The sequence below is a fragment of the Zalophus californianus genome, chromosome 12 (assembly GCF_009762305.2).
Source record: "Zalophus californianus isolate mZalCal1 chromosome 12, mZalCal1.pri.v2, whole genome shotgun sequence".
NCBI lineage: Eukaryota > Metazoa > Chordata > Mammalia > Carnivora > Otariidae > Zalophus > Zalophus californianus.
This window is the reverse complement of record NC_045606.1, coordinates 86,209,100-86,222,082: the sequence shown is the minus strand read 5'-3', so window position 1 is coordinate 86,222,082 and position 12,983 is coordinate 86,209,100. Positions and strand designations below refer to the sequence as shown.

The 12,983-nt window shown below is 47.6% G+C and overlaps 1 protein-coding gene across 3 annotated transcripts in view; it reads left to right on the top strand.

The window, feature by feature from the left end:
- PLXNA4 (plexin A4) overlaps nucleotides 1-12,983 on the top strand; it is a 571,205-nt gene that overhangs the window by 135,202 nt on the left and 423,020 nt on the right. The window lies entirely within an intron of this gene.

The window sequence follows — 12,983 nt, the reverse complement described above, 5'->3', positions numbered from 1 at the left end:
ACCCAGTTCTAGTCACTCAGACATGAGAGAGTGTTCTGAGCAATTTCACCTGCTGTTAGAAGGGAGAGCCGCTCTAGAAGAGCCCCCAGCACTTCTTCTCGTGCGTCTTAAATATGATTGTGCGAGGGGTTGCTTGGAGCTGATTTTGGCCATGAGGGAATGAGTTTTGGGGCAAAAAGCCAACTTGCTAAAGATGAGACATCCACAAAGCAAAAAGAGACTGGCTCCTTGGTAACCTCACCGAGTGCCTGCACTGGACCAAGAGCCACTTACCCCCAGGCTGCTCCTGTGAGATATTAAATGTCTTCACTGCTTAAACAGCTAGATGGATATTTTGTTACTTGCAGACACAGTCTCCTCCATTCTACAATTCTGATCAGTATCTTCCATCCTCAATTCATTAATTTGTCAGTTTCTTTCTGCGCTTCAATTCACATGTTAACTTTTTTTGGGAACCAGGCTTGATTCATATGGCATAAGAAGTCACATGACCTAAACCTCTTTTTAGAACTCTGCGCTATTTTCCTGACTCTTTACTGTTTTATCTTTTCCAGTTGTATTACTCTGTGTGTGTTTGTGTGTTTATAATGGCATGTTCTCTTTCTTTCTCTTGGACAGTTCTGCCCACACCCACCCTTTCATGGTTCTCAAAGCTTGTCTTCTTTGGAAGCGAGTTTTATTCTTTTGCTATGACCCACTTCAGGGCCCTTGTACTGGCTGCCCACATCTTCACGTAGCTGGTTCCTTTTTGTCCTTCAAGCCTCAGTTCAGATGTTACCACCTTGGAGAAGTCTTTCCTAACCTGTGTACTTTCACCCCCTGCAGTACCATGTTCTAATTTTCTTCATAAAACTAACCACTACCTGAAATTATCTTGTTCGTTCTTTCAACGTGTTCCTTCTTGTCTCCGTCCACAGGGCACAAGAATAGAGAGCCAGTCTGTCTTGAGCTCCACTGTATGCCCAGCACCTAGAAGTTGGCAACTAGTAGGAGATCAGAATATATTCATATAACAAATGAATAAAAGAAAGAATGAATGGTAACCGCCTTGGTATCTATTAGATTGGATGCTGCTTAACTCATGAATCACTGAATAAAGCCAATAAGATCTTTAAAATTAAAAAAAAAAAAAAACAGGAAAGAATGAATGGTACCTGCTCATCTGAATCCTTGGTTTTGTCCCCCAGAGGGATATTTCAGTATTTATGAAATAGGCGTACTTAAAAGTAAAGCAATCAGCAACTCTATACATATAAAGTGCTATATAAAATTGTACCATCATGAACTTTCCATAATTTAAAATCCTAACTTAGAAGAACATATATTAGTGTTGTTATTATTTCTCATTTAGATGAGCCTTCTTTTAAAAATATTGTAACAGCAGAGACACTTTTATTAAAAAAAAAGAAATAGTTGTAATTTTAATATGGTGTTATGATCAGAGTCAATAATTGCTTTCTGAATTGAATGACACTCTCTCCCTTCCAATCTCACACTACGTGGTAAAGACTTTTATCTTAGCGTTGATAACATATTAGTGCACTTCTTTGTTGACTGTGTTGTTCTCCATTCACCTGAAAACCCCTAAGGGTAGGGACTGTGCCTGAAACAGCTTTGATCCGTAGCCCAGTGACATATGGTAGGCATAAATGTTTTTTGAATGGATAATTTTAAACATGATATGAGTTACACAAAATATCCCCTTGGCATATTTCACTCTCCAATTACAGTGAAATTAAAAAAAAAAAGAAACCTTTATAGTTCCACAAAAATCTGTAATATCTGTTTTGATCTTTGGGAGATATCTTTATCATTATTATGATTATCATTTCACTCTTCCTTTCTTAAGATGTATTCTCTCTTTATGTAGTATTTATGCCTGAATCAGCATAAAGAATCAGGAAAGGATGACCATACCTGAAAGGTGTTGATGAAAATACTGGAGGGAAAGAGATGGGATGCTTCCATTTTATTTGCAGAAGGAAATGATGAGGCTATCAAAAATACTGATCGCAATATGGGAGTAAGGAATCACTCCCTTAATTAGGAATGGCAAAGGGACATTTAGGCTGGAAATTTGGAACTCCTGCAGAAGGAGCAAACACACATTCCTTCACAGAGAGGCGCATATGATGATGGAATAATTTCCCCAGGAGAGAGAGAAGAATGCCATTATTCAGATCATTTCAGACAAACAAAGGGATGAAAGAGTAGTCATTATTTATAGTTTGTCCAGTGTCCACAGCATACGTAGATGTAGGACGAAAAGCCTGTCCAGCGCCCAGGTTTACATTCTATGGGACGAGATGACACGAGTTGACATTGAGCCTGTTACCTGTGATCTTTCTGAGACACTGGGACCCCTGGCCTGGTTTTTAGGCCCTTAGGGGCTGTGGGGAGCTTCTGAGGCTAAATGGGTTAGGGAGAGAGGGATGGAAAGAACCCCCCTCGACATAGGGAGAGGATGCCTAGTAGGAAGAAGGACAAAAGCAATCCGAGCACACAAAAGGAAAGACTGAGGACTCAGGGGAAGATGTGAAAGCCAAAGGGAAACAGTGAAAATCCAGAAGGCTGAATTATATGAACCTCCACTGGACAAATGATAAGGTTCCATATATGCCTGTGCTGGGCAAAGGAGAGTATACCTGGTGAATGAGGTGCACAGGACAGAGCAAGGAGGAGGCCCGGCTTCATGCAGTTCTGTGTCTCCTCATTCTCTTCATCCCACTCTTTGACTTGACTATATTTCTGATTTCATCCTTGACTTCCTTCCCTGCTGTTGGTCTTGAGTGGGACATTAGCTTCCCTAGATATTTCTCCAAATGCATTACAGTTCAATTCAGTAAATATTTACTGGGTCAACACAAAGCCCACGGTGTGGAGGATTCAGCAACAAGCACGTAACCACTAAAACCTCAGACCCTCGAAGACATCAGAGGTCTTTTCATCCAAACTCCCGTCTTCACCTAAGTAGCACCTTGTTCTCCAAGTGATGGAGAACTCACTACCACCCAAGGAAATCTATTCTGTCTTTCAAGATATCCATTAGGAAGATATTCTTTATATCGGGCCAAAATATCTCTGCATAGGATACATTCCATTCATCGATCCTACTTTGATATCTTGAAGTTATATAGAGCTAACGCAGCAATTCTTCCTTTTGACAGCCCTTCAAAAATTTGAAGCTCTCACATTCCCTTGAGTCTTACTTTCCTGAAGCTGAACATCACCGATTCCTTTGAATGTTCCAACTATAACAAGGTTTTAAGTTCCTTTTGGGCTTGGCCACCCTTTCTTGAATGTGGTCAGATTTCTCTTAAAGTGCAGGGCCTGGAACCATATACAATAATCTGGGTATAGTTTAGCTATCTCAAAGTAGAGCAGGACTATCACCGCATGTTCTTTGGGACTCTGTCCTTTATTCATAGAGCTTCTAAGTTCATTGGCTTTGGCAGCATCTCACCATTGACTCACATTGGTAGCCTATTGTCAACTTTAGCTCCGACTTGAAAAAAAATGTGGTCACATTTCCTCAATCCTGTATTTACAAAGTTCTTTCTATGCTTATCTATAGGACCTTGGTTGTATCCACGTTACACTTCATTTTGTTAAAATTTCCCCATAATTTTAGCACACAAAATTACTTTTGAATACAGACAGTGTATTCTATGCTGCTGAGCTTTGATCACACACTTGTCGCCTGAATAAAACAGGTTCTTCTTGATTCTGCCTTAAGATCCATGGCACCCAATAAATGCAAAATATCCCAGATAAATGCAAAATCAACCCTTTCAAACCATGGAAAAATTACAAAGTTCTATACTGATGGTCTTTTGAGGAGGCATCAAAAGAAAGAATTACATCATATACTCTGAAAGACTTTCTAAAACCCCCTCTTTTTGTGATTGACGCTCATGTGCCTCAGGAGTCCCCATCAGGATAGCCTTGCCCCCTAGCCAGCAGCTCTCATCCTCACCAACCACCCCTGCCCACCCCCCACCCTCCCCAGGCTGCTGCTTTTTTTTTTTTCTCTCATTACCAAATCCTTTTTCTTTCTAGAGCACTCCATGTATTTTCAAATGTTAAATCAGCTAAACTTCTCTTACCTCTTCCATTCCTCAGCGTGGTGCCCCAGGTTAACACCAAAATGCCTTATTAAAGCACAAAAATGCCCAATATTAAGCAAAAGTTTCTTTCTCCTTTAGAAAGGGGGAGGATTATAAATACTTATATTTAATATTTTTCTTTTATTGCAGTCATGGACACATTTGATGACCATGTCTCCTGTGTCCCTATCCAAGTTATTAGTAAATCTGTTGAACAGGATTAGTTGGAGAACAGAGCTCTGGTACCGATCCTGAGAAATCCTTCCTGCAGGTTATCTGGATGCACTAATGAACATCTTCAGGGGTTAACCATTAAATCAGTTAATCCATTCAGCCCACATTGTCCCATGATCTAAGGATTTTATTAAAGAGTCTATCAAGCGCCTTGACGCAATTTAGTTACTCTCTCTTGTGTTTGATCTAAAAAAATCTCAGCACCTCACTGAGTTAGGGAACAAGAACAGCCTGACAGGGTTTATTCTTTGAGATCCCAAACTTAAACCTAGTGATCACTGTATCACTCTCTAAATAATCACACGTCTACCTTTTACTGAACCAGTGGTCAACATCTGGGCCAAGCTCATTTGTTTATATTTTTCAGAACTTACCTTATTTTCATCTTTCACAAAACTGGAATGGCATTTGCCTGTTTAATCCTTCTTTACCTCTCCCTATATAGTTCCCGATAAGATTAGTAACTCACTATGGATCATTCCTGTTAATATCTAAATCCCAGCATCATTGTAATTTTTGCCCGTACTGCATCTGGGTGTTAGTTTTCATGAGTTTACTGATCCCAATGTAGAAGAATATTGCCTTTGACTTGATCAAAAGTTAGTTGCTTTAACCCAGAAAGGATGTTCTGGATCATTCCTGGAATCTCTCTCTGATCAATTAGGGCCAAACAGAAATCCTCAGGCCAAGAAGGACACTGGCTGGTCTCTAGGAGATAAGAGAGAAGGACGCATCTGGGATGTGTACCCCTTCGTGCCTGGCAGACAGGCTGCTGTGTGACCTTCATGGCAGCCCCCCAAAGAGGAGCAAGATGGAGCAGATAGTTGGAAACTGGAACAAAGGCAAGCTTGACTATGATACAGATGGGGTGGAGGAGTGGTTGGCTGGATTCAGGAAGAGAGAGAGTAGAGGACTAGGGGCGTGATGAAGATGCTTTTGGCAGCAGTATTTTTTGTTCCTCTTTAACTAGCTTTTTAAAAAAAATGGAGAACGTAGTACTTGCACATGGTAAAATGTCAAAAAGAACAAAGGGTGTACAGTAAAACAATAAAATATACATCACTCTGGCTCCCACTCTGAGGTTTCTGCTGGTAACTTCCAAAATGTTCGATGTATATATATATATAAGCCTATATAGATATGTACATACTATTCAGTATGTTAAAAATATGCAAATATGTATACAAATACTCTGCTCTTTTTTTCAGAGCATAGATTACATAGATTTACTTCATTTGTTTAAGATCTGCACCGTGTTCTGTTGCATGGGTGTACCATAATTTTAACAGTAGTGCTTGGAGGGAATGAAAATAGAATTGTTGCCAAACACAGGGTATTAATCTTAAATTTGAAGCAGAGGCAGTAAACGACAGGTGTTAACCGGTTTACACTTTGGATACCTATATAACGTGAGAAATGTCACTTCAATGTCCCTTGCCTCAGTTTGCCTAGCAGGAAAGGGAAGTCACTTCCCTTCTTGATTCTGGTGTCAAAAAATATGAGTCAAATCTCCTTAAACACAGGATTTAGGAAAAACAGCTACTAGAAAGGGTATGTATTAAATTTTTCTTGTCATCTAGAGGTGGGATGGGGGCAGAAGGCAACCCTCACTCTGGCTACAGCTACGCTAAATTGAGCTGCTGTTGGTGGTGTGTTTGCTGGGTGACTGGGAACAGTCAGCTGAGTAACCAGGCAGGCCTCATCTGGGCTGACCCACCTTATCTTGGCCTGTCACTGGCCCTGCCCAGGGGTGTACTGGGAAGTGTTTAACCACTGGCTCCCCACAAAAATAAGAGCCCTGGTGTGTAGTGTTGAGTCCCATGGTGTAAATATTTCCCCCATGGCCGATTTCTGGCTATCAGTATGCTGTCCCAGAATGCCGAGTTGGGGAGAGGGGCACACAGTTGGCTCTCCCCAGCTCATAAGCTACTGCATACCACTGTGGCCTTGGGGCTCAGAGGGGACCTCACAAGGGACACCCAACATTGGTAAAGCCTGCAGTCAACAGGGGTGGCCTGGGAGGAAGCCCTTTAAAAACAGAGGAAGGAGAATGGGGCCAGAGGGAGAAATGGGGTCAGGTTCCAGAGTCCTAGAGGGAGATGTTTAAGAGGAAAGAGGTTACCTTGGGCCCATGCACCATCTCTGGAAACTCCCCGAGACTGTGGGTCTCTTGCTACTCTGACTTGGCATAGGCACCTCTGCTGTTCTTATTCTTCCCCGTTGCTTCTTTCCTCTCTCCCTTTCTTCCTGCCCCCCTGTGCATGCCTTAGCCTTGCTGACAACCCTTTGGCACCGCTTAGTTCTCCAGAAGCCACTAATGGTTGAGGAGACCCCTGAAGCCCAAGAGAAGGTGATGGGACAGAGTCTTCATGGGACACTCTGTGGAGGGAAATTGCACTGTGAGCTTCCAGCCACTTCTGGTTTCCAGCCTTTTCTTGCTGTGACGCAGAAGAGTCCCTGGACTTCCCTCCTGCTCTGCAGTGTGGTAAGGGTCAGGGTCAAGGGTAGGGAGCTCTTTCAGCACCATAGGGGCTGGTACTTACACTGGAGTCCAACACAATCTGACCTCCAAGAGGCTGTTATGAAGGCAGGTGCCAGACAGCTTGTTAAAAAGAACAGGGTCCCCTGCCACTTTGCACTTCAGTGTTGTGTGTCTCTGAGGCTGACCCTCTAGAGCTGACTATACCCACCTTCAGGTAAGTGCTAGACTGGAGCATTCTGTGTGCAGATGGTTTCCAGTGCCCTGGCTGGGTTTTCTCATTTTCACTCAACGCACTGAGATATGCTAAGAGGCTTGATGCAGGAGCCCTGAAGGGAGTTCCTAGCAGGGCACTTACCGGTGGCCCGTCCCGCCTAGTAGGGTCGGCATCATGGACCAAGAATGTCCCCCTCTGCCCTTTTTATTCTAAAGCCGAGTGGGCTCAAATAATAAGAGTAAGAGGCTAATGAGGTCAAGGTCGGGGGAAGGATTCCCTCTCTGTAAGTCACTGCGTTAGTCATCTAGGGCTTCATAACAGAGCACCTCCAACAACATCTTGTCTCTGCTCCACAGTGTCTGGGACCTCAGTTGGAAAACTCAAAACTCAAAACTAGAGTGATCTGAAGGCTTGACTGGGACTAGAGAATCCTCTTCCAAGGTGGTTTGCTCATGGGATGTCAAGTTGTGCTGGTGGCTGGTGGGAAACTTTGGTTCCTTTCCAAAGGCTGCTCGAGGGTCCTCACCACACGGTGGCTCACTTGCCCCAGAGTGAGTGATGCAAAAGACCAAGCTGGAGGCTGCCATGTCTCTTATGACCTAGCTTGGAAATCACACATGGTCTCTTCTTGGCTACCCACGTCAGCTCTGATTCATGGTGGGTGGGACGGGACTGCATGAGGGCATGAGTACCAGTTGGTGATTTTAGAGGCTGGCTGGCACCATTTAGGAGATGATACTTAGACCACTTGGCGATCATCTTGGAAATGTATGTTACCAGACAAGAGTGTTCAACCCATCAGCACAAACCCATCTTCATTACCAGGAAAATGACTTCAGGCCTTTGTGCTCTTTGTACCCTTGTCAGAGGGGCCAAGCGCCTCACTTAAGCTACTCGGCAAGTGAACTAGGCAGAGGCAAGATGGAACCATCATGTGGGAGCCATGAATTGTATCTGGTCTTTGGAATTCAGGCACACTGTAGGATCTCATGCCTCCAGAGACTGAAGCGTTTACATTTACTTGTTGAGCAAGATATAGCACGGGCCAGAGCTGGGGCTCTGCTGTTTCTGGCTAATGGAAGTTAGGTCACATCCCCTCCCTCCCCCACCCCACCCCTGTACCCCCACCCTACTCCCGCCACTGCATCCTCTAATTTCTAGTTCTTACAGTTGAAAATACAAGTTTATGTGTTAGCTGAAAGAGAAGGAAGAATTCTGGAGAGGGGTGGTAGGTGAAGGGGTCTGGGGAGGCGAGGGAGGAAGACCTGGACCATGGGAGCTGCTTTAGGGCCCAGATGACCAAGATCCACACAGTGTGTAAGTGGGGGTGGGGGTGGGCATCCTTGCTGTGTTGGTACCAGCCCCCTGGCGTGGCCTGGGGAGCCACAGCAGGGTTTGGCCATGTCCAGCAGTAGAGGTGGGCAGAGAGGATGAGAGTGATGTCCTTCCCTCAAAGGGCTTATAGGCAGTAGACTTCAGTGTTGTGGCCCATGGAGAATAACATGATCAGAATGGCTCCTAAGCACAACCACCAAGGGGTGGGGGTGTCTCTGTGACATAATGAGGGGAGACAAGGAGGGGATTGTCAGTAGAGGCCAGGTCTGTGTGAGCAGGGGCAGGCTGGGAGCTAAGATTTAGGTGTTAACATGTCTGTGTCTTCACTAGGACCCACAGGCTCGAGAAGCCTGGGACAGTCTGGGTCTACTGACAATACCCAGCCCGGTACCAAGTTCAAGCTACAATTAGGGACTGTGGTGACTCACGGACGCTCCTTCCCCACCCTCCTCCAAGGACACTCATTTCTCTGTCTCTTTTTTTACTGTTCTATGGCCTGGAGTCTCAAAAATAGAAGCCTTGGGTTGAAAGCTTACTTAACCCCTTAGGAATCAGAGGAAAGAATAAGTTTGGTTCAATGGACTGAGAATCTTGAGAGCAGCTGTTAGACCTCCAAGTGGCAGCTTTCTCGGATGTGGATTGAAGGTTGCTGGAGGGTACAGTGGACATCTGGTGACACACCCAGGAAGCAAGGGGCAGTGGGGGGTTGGGACCCTTCCTGCTGTCTGCAACACATCCAGCGCCCTGTGGCTGGGGATGGCTCCCTTTCCTCCCAGTCTCTGCTGTTGAGTTAGAATAATGTTGATATTTCTACTCTCCTGCAGGTGGCGCCACAATTTAGGTTTTTAAGCCACCGACTGCCTGTGGTTTTCATCCAGCGCACTGTGCACTACAAAAACCCAGCCATGGGGCCAGCTCCTGGGGGAAAAAATTTCTCTATAGCACCACCAGGCTCTGGTGATTTATTTAACAAGCAAATCTGGCTTTTGTCAACTTAAATAGCAGTTCTGTTCCTAGACTAATAAAATGGTGGTAGCTAAGTGAGGGAAAACTTAAGGATTTCTTCTCTCTCCTATTAAATCTGGCCCTTTTCTTCCAGCTGTGGGAGATGAGCCAATACTTTTCTCCTCAAGCCCTTTAATAAACCACAACCAAATTGCCATAAAAATCACCTCCTTAGGAGATAGGACTTTATGAAACAGTGTGACATTTCACTTCTCCCTCTTGTGGCCATGGGGCCAGGCAATGACTACCCAGTTCCTCACCAGCCTGGGGTGGAAGGGGTGACTTACAGATCCGATGTCAGCCGGGGAGAAAACTTGGTTCCCTCTTCACCCCTCACCAGCTGTCCGGGGCTGCAGGAGGTGTGAGAGGGAGAAGAGTTTGTAATGAATGCAGAAGCCCATTTTGAACTGTTATTTATAGAGCTTGTCCTTCCCAGCCTGTCTTTTCATAAAGAGGGCTCAAGACAACAGAGGACCTTCCTGTCCCCTTGTATTGTGCCCTTTATGTCCTTCTGCAAGGCAATGTTAACTCCTTGGGTGTGTACTGCACTTGCTTTAGAGTTTTCAAGTGCACGAATGGATAGCATTTTCTTTGAATGTAACGACCCGTAAGGGGTAAGTCGGGCAGGTAAGAATGTGAGATCTCCAAATGACAGAGCTCGTGGGCAGCAGTGCTAGGACTGGACCCACCATGTTCACGCCTCCAGCGCAGAGTCCGACTCATCTCACCCCATCCCATTCTCCAGGCTTGAGAGAGCAAATCCAACGGGCCATAATGACAATAATCGTAATAATAGTAAACATTAAGCCCTGCCCCATTGCTAATTTGACCCTTCCTGTTCTCCCTTACAATGACATTCTAACCACCCCTTCAACATCACTTCCCCTGTATTACTAACTGGAAGGGGAAGGAGGGAAGGCCGTTGGCCACATGGCCCTGTTAACGATGAGAGAATCTGCTGGGTCACCTCACCTGCCCATTGTTGGTTAGCTTTTTGTCACGATCCTTTTCTGTCATTTGGTTCTGTTGTCACTCTTCAGGCACCCCATGGCATCCATTCTTTTGAATGAAAATAAATGACACCACACACTAGGCAGGAGATAAAGAATAATAGATGTATTTTATTTGCCACCCTCTAAGAAAGGTCTTTGACTTCCCACCCATCCATCAGAAAATGACCCTGGGGCTCACCAGCAATATTCATGTGCACACACACACCCATACACACCCACACACACACATACACGAGCACAGGGAGGCTACAGGAGGGAAAAATCAGTTGTATTAAAAATACATGTTCGAATGGCTGAGGATAGAGGCAAAGCTGTTCTCTTGCTTCCCCTCTCTTTCAACATTTTTATGACATACCCTGAAAGCCAAATGGCAAGCAGACATTTGAAAGGCTCGCCTGCCCCCGCCCCCAGGCCCCTGCTTTTATTGAGCCATATTCTGTAAGTAACCCATTATGGTTTTCCATGTGGCTATCTGCGCTATCACCTCTGGGAAAGGCCCTGTGATGGTCCTGTTCAGCAATTTTAGGAAAGATGCCTCGGTGTGGGGCCAGAACCAAGCGAGGACAGCCTTACAGAAGCCTGAGCCTGACTGAGCCCCTCCTTACATTTTGCATTCTGGGCACCTCACCCTAGCCTCAGTCCTGCCTCGAGAGACATTTGGCCCTGGGCTTCCTCCACCTCGATGCAAGTCCAAGGAGCAGCGGCATTGAGTTATTTTGTTATGTGTTTCTCTGGACTTCCGAAACTAACCTGATATTGCGTGCCTTATCTAGAGTCTGGGATCCAGGGTTTCTGAGAATAGAGGAGCCAGATCAATGTATTAACGCAAGCTAATAAGATAACTCGTTGCTGCCTTCTGGGCCACGCAATACTCAGCGGAGAACCAGAGGCTAAAAGGGCTCCGCTCTGTCTCCCGGAATATCCTCTAACCAAACAAGCAGATGTCTGGTTTCCTCTGCGCTCTGGCGTGGCTCACCTTTTCATTGAGGCACCCACCTTTGAGAGCCAAGCTTCAGCAAGGTGCTATCTAGACAGGCCCTGCCTGGCCTGAGGATGCTGCCCACCGGGGGGCTTGTAGAGCTGGTCAGCTCACAGCTCCTTTCAAAGACTCCCCAGTTGACAACTTGGAGCTCTGTGAAAATATAACCCGGACAGGAAGGTGTAGGGATTTATGCGGTCGTCAATCATTTCCACCTAATGGGAAGAGTCTCCGGAGATGTTTTGATGGGAGGGACAGTAATGGGCAGGAAGCTGACTGCCCCTAGGAAAAGGAAAGTTGTAGAGGAGTCCTGAGGGAGGAGGCCAAAAACCATGGCTCCTTTGGCAGGTCCTCCAAGACTGTTGCCCATTGAGAAGGTGCTTTAGTGGCACAAGTGAGGGTCCTGCCATGGGACTCTGGTGGCGGTGGGGCTGGGGACCAGGGCCTCAAGCATGGCGATAGTACCTAAGTGTGGGAATCTCTCAGCTTCTCCTGCTGGGTGAGGCAAATTCCTAGGCAGAGGTTTCGGAGGTAGTGCTACCCACTTCCCATCCCGCATAGTTCCTCTCTGCCAGACGACTGTCTCAGCCACAGCAACGTGGTGATTTCTTTCTTCCGACTTCAGAAAGTGCCCTGATGTTGGCATTGTCTATTTTGCTGTGGTCTAGGTTTCTGAGAAGAGAAGCCAGGTCAGCCTCTCGATATAAACATGAATAGAGGAGTCAGGTTACTGAGCAAGCTCTAGGGCACTTGCCCATTCATGCTCTCTCCCCCAGGCTTCCGTCCTTGGGTGCCTTCGGGGGTGCCTTGGTGGGGCGCTGGGGTTCTGATTAGGACTAAGTGCGTGAGCCTGTGTCAGCTCCAAACACCTGAGGGTCCCTCCAACCGACCCTCAGGGTCCACATCCCGGGGAGGCTGAGTGTTGCCTCCTTCCGCGTGCGCACCCTGCTCCCGTGTCACCATCTACGCGTCCCTCTCTGCCCCATGTCGCCACCGGCAGGGTGGCCAAGGGGACGAGGGGGTGTCGGCCAACGCCCGTGCAGGGGAGCGCAGGCGGGGCGGGCGGCGGTGGGGCGCAGAGCTCTGGGGAGGCGCCCCCTGCCCCCTCTGCCGGCCGCCCTCCGTCGGTCTAGATGTCAGCCGCGAGCTCCGAGCCAGCCCGAGCGAGCCAGAGAGGGAGCGGCGGCGGGCGGCGGGCGGCAGGGGAGGGGAGGAGGCGAGGCGAGGGAGGGAGGCCGGGAAGCACGGAGGGCGGGAGGGAGGAGAGGAGGACCCAGAGAGCGCCAGGCAGCTGGAGTTTTTGCAGCGCTTGGCCGGGCTTCAATGCACAGCAGCAGCGAGCCGCGGCGGCAGCAGGCAGCCCGGGAGCTCCGGCGGCGGCCGAGCCAGCGGCGGCCCCGCTCCCTGCCCCCTGCAAACTTTGCGAGCAGCCCGCCCGGGGGGCCGGGGGCGCGCCCAGGAGGCCCGGCTCGGCCCGCGGCCGCGCTCTCCGCCGCCGCAGCGCCAGGCGCCGCCGCCGCCACCGCCGCAGCCCCGCGCCTCCCCGGGGAGCAGCCGGCGGCTCCCGCGGCCCCCCAGCCCCGGGCCCTCGGCACTGCCCGGGCAGTTCCCCGGC